We start from the raw sequence: 4,522 nt of genomic DNA, 5'->3' as shown, positions 1-4,522 counted from the left end.
CCAGATTAGGTTCTAGTTTCTCTTTGTTCTTTTTCCAGGCTTCATCACAGAAAGACTCAATTCCTTGAACTTTGGTGATTTGAGCATGGACATCCCTGGATGTTTCCATGCATTAATCACCTCCTGTTCACGCTCAAGCTGCTTTCTCAAAATTTCTTTCTTTTTCAAGGATTCAGTTAATTCCTCCTTGGCAATCTTACACTCAATTCTTAATTTCTCAAAATCAATAAACTGAGACTCAAGCACATTATTCCTCTCACTTAAAAACAAATTATTTTCTTTGATTTTAGCATTTTCTTTAGTAAGAGACTTAAGTGTAACACGCAAATGATATAACTCTGTAGACATGTCATTAATGGCATCATTACACTCAACTTTAGATAAATGTGCAAGGTTTGTAGTAATTACCTGATTGCTTGAGGAACTTGTTTCTGTCTCATCAGACTTGGCCATTAGGGCTAGATTGACATAGCTGACATCTTCATCCAGACCTTCTGCTGCCCAGTCATTTTCTTGTGTAATAAAAGCCCTTTCCTTTTGCTTGAGTAGATCAAAGTATTTTTGCTTATAATCCACAGACTCAAACCTTTTCTTACTGGAATCTGACTTCCTACACTCACTGGAAAAATGCCTTGCCAAGCCACATTTGAAACATTTGAATTTTGACTTATCCACCATGTTTCTATTTGGCTTGGTTGCTCCAAAGTTCTTCTTGAACTTGAGCTTGGCAAATCTCCTGGAAAGAAATGCTAGGTGCTCATCAATGTCCTCCATGTCATCTCGGCTCAATGAATCTTCACTTTCTACTACAAGCCCCTTGTCCTTGTTCTCACAGACCTTTGAAGTTGATTCAACAGCTTCCATCTTCACTTTCTTCTCCTTTTCCAACTCAGCAACTAGTGCAATGGATCCTCCTTTCTTCTTTCCTCTCTCCATCCTTTCATCCTGCTCTATTTCAAGCTCATAGGTTTTTAGAATGCCATACTGTCTCTCCAAAGTAAACTCCTTGTAATCCTGTGAGTTTCTTAATGAGACTGTCATTGGTTTCCATTCCTTTGGAAGAAATCTAAGGAATTTCAGATTGGAGTCTTTTGTCTGATAGACCCTTCAATGCAACTTAAGGGCATTTAGTAGTTTTTGGAACCTACTAAAAATGTCAGTGAGAGACTCACTTTCTTCATTATGAAAATGCTCATATTTCTGAATCAGGAGCGGCATCTTATTTTCTCTAACTTGCTCAGTGCCATCACAGATGATCTGTATTGTATCCCAAACTTCCTTGGCAGTTTTACAGTTGATAATGTTGTCAAACATGTCTGCATCAACTCTATTAAATAGGATATTCATGGCCTTTTTATCCTTCCTGATTTGTTCAATGTCAGGATCAGACCATTCATGCCTTGGCTTTGGGACTGATGGATCGTTTCCTGTTTCAGCTCTCATTGGAACATGAGGACCTTTTTCTATGCAGTCCACATAGGCCTCATCTTGAGAAAGCATATGAAGATGCATCTTTACCTTCCAATGATGGTAATTATCTTTATCCAGAAAAGGAATCTTGACTCCAACATCCTTCTTGTTCATCTTGCTGAATTGTTTTGATCTTTAAACTCTTTATAAGTTAAGAGCTTGCTCTGATACCAATTGTTATTCCCTTAACAATATAGCAAGAATTACAGAAGGGGGGTTGAATGGAATTCTTGAACCTTTTTCTTGAAATAAAAATGTTTAGACTCGAATATAAATATAAGTGTATTGATTAGCACAATGCGGAATAAAAACTTAAGTGAATCAAAACACAAGTAATTAAAAACAAGAGTCTTTAAAAACTTTCTGGTGGATTTAAACAATTCCACCAGAGATATATATTATATCGAGAGAACTCTGTGTGCAAGAATGCTCACAACTGCTTACAAATATGAACTACTGAGAATACAGAGAAATGCTAATAATTCTGCTTACAAATGTTTCTCACTTTATATATCTCAGATCTTTGTTTCTATTTGCTACTTCTTGGTTTATATATTACCAAGATTAAAAAGTCAAAAGACAGGATCATCATAAAAACTATCAGGTCTAATGCTTTGCTACTTTGTTCTCTATTACCCAGTTAATAGGCTTCCTCATTCCATTTACACACACTTCGACGCATGTGACCAGTTGTCACTGTCAACTGATATTTGAATTCTTTATCAGTTGAGTACATGATCATCCGTCGACTTTATGATCATCCGTTGATTGCTTCATTGATCATCCGTCGACTGCTATATTGAACATCCGTTGATATCTATTTGATCATCCGTCGATGGCTTTGTTAATCATCCGGTAGCTATTTTGGCACTTGACTTCAATTCGTTTATGCAGAATTACGAGACATCATCTATGTACAATTAATCAACCTATTCTGCATATCTAGTTAAAGTCAACATGACTTATAAGCTACTACAGAATTTATACAAAGGTGTATGCAGAAATGTGCTACGGACTCATTATTACATAAGCTACTCACTCGATGGATAATAAGTCATCATCCGTCGGGACTATAATGAGTTATTCGTCGGGACTATAATTCTTATCCATCGAGTGCTACATTATTTCAATAAGTAAAATCTACTTAGGTGTTTTGTTTATGTAATCATCAAGTACACAACATATGCACAACATATGTTTTCCAAAGAATTCAATCTTCATGAGTTCAAGTCCGTCTTGTTTATGCTAGTTCATGAAACTCAAGCTGCCATTCAAACCACCAACAACACCAACATCAAGACACTTCTTCAAACCCATCTGGATTCTCTACAGTTGAACAAGATTCAAGCTCTTCAACATCATCAAAGCATGGACATTCTGAAACATGATTTATCTCAACTAAAGGAGGATGTCTACAAGAAATTGGATGTTAAGCTTCCAGAAGCAACTATGCTAGAAATAGTCCAGAAGCTAAGGATTTGAACAGAAAAGTTGAGGCCATGGATTCAAGAATAACAAATATGGAGCAATCAATGGCCAAGATACTTGTAAATCATGAAGCTCATACAAGTCTGCTACAGCAATTGGTGGCTGCACAAACCTCAAACCCTGCTCAACTTGATGCTAACAAAAAGGGGGGAGAATAATGCTATCATTCCAGTTAGTAAGGGGGAGTCAGTTAGTGAGGGGGAGAAAGTGCAAATTCAAGTCAGTAAAGTGATTGTTCCAGCTAGGGCTAAGCAGAAAACCGAAAAAATCCGAATCCGAAACTGAAACCGTTAAAAACCGTTAAAATCTGAACCGCAATAATCTGATCCGAAACCGAAACCGCAAAATTAAAAACCGAACCCGAAACCGATTATACAGGTTCGGTTATAGGTGAAAACCGAACCGAGAAAACCCGATCCGAACCGATAATTAAAAATGAATAAATAAAATATAATTAATATATATGTTTTAAAAATTAATAAATACAAATAACTTTTAATAAAAGTTAAAAATAGTTATAAATTAGGGGATTGGGTTGGTGTTGGAATGAGGATTGGGCTTCTGAACACGGGCTTCATCTCAGTCAGTCACTCTTTTTCTCTTCTTAGTCTCTTTTAGTTTTACGACCTCCAGACCAGTCCTTAACCTAAATCTTTATCACTGATTTGTTGAGATTAAGTTTCAGACTACCAAGACCTAACTGCTAATCAGAGAGAGTAAGAAGATTCAGTTTCAATTATATTTGTTGAGCTCTGATGGAACTATCTGAGATAAATCTAACTTAGTCGCAAGAAGAAGTACCTCGGGCTGGGGCCGTTCAAGGGTCTGCTCAGGCTCAACACCAACACCAAACAAATGATGTGGTATGTATTCCAAACTACAATTCATAATATTCTCTGTACTTGCTAGTTCTTTAAATTTTAGATATATATTTCTTTGTTTATAGAGACATGTGAACTTAGAAGATGAAGAAGTAAAATGTGATGATAAAAAAGATGAAACTTGTGAAGGTAAAAATATTTCAGTTTTATGGGATTATTTTAATGAAACTTGGTCCCACTTTCATATCATTCATGTATATAACATGTAACTGAAACGGAGGAACCCATTTGGAACTAATATTTAACCCCAAGTTAAAATTTGAAGAAATATACAAGCCTGTCAGTCTCGCGAGGTTAACAAAGTGATGCTCTGATACAAATTATAATTCAACCTCTGGATCATGTATTTTTTCTTTATCACAGTTCTCGTGTGATATTAGGTTAGACAACATCATCTTTCCATCACTTTTTACTTCAATTTTCTGGCCTGCAATTTTCTGTTTCTGTCTAGTACTTCAGTCTATTTCCATTCCAGTCTGTTACTTCTCTGCTTCTTTATTTTACTATGTTATTTCCTATTGATATGATGTATGTTATCTGCAATCTATTCTACTTAGAATTTCAGAAAATTTCAGTCCCTTGACTTGTCTGCAATTATTCCAATTAATATTTATATATAGTTTGATTGCTGCAAAACTGTGTTCGTAATTAATGTTTGACATGCTTGGTCAGTTTATCTACAT

Source organism: Apium graveolens, chromosome 11 (genome assembly GCF_009905375.1).
Source record: "Apium graveolens cultivar Ventura chromosome 11, ASM990537v1, whole genome shotgun sequence".
NCBI classification, from domain to species: domain Eukaryota; kingdom Viridiplantae; phylum Streptophyta; class Magnoliopsida; order Apiales; family Apiaceae; genus Apium; species Apium graveolens.
This window is presented reverse-complemented; position numbering follows the sequence as displayed.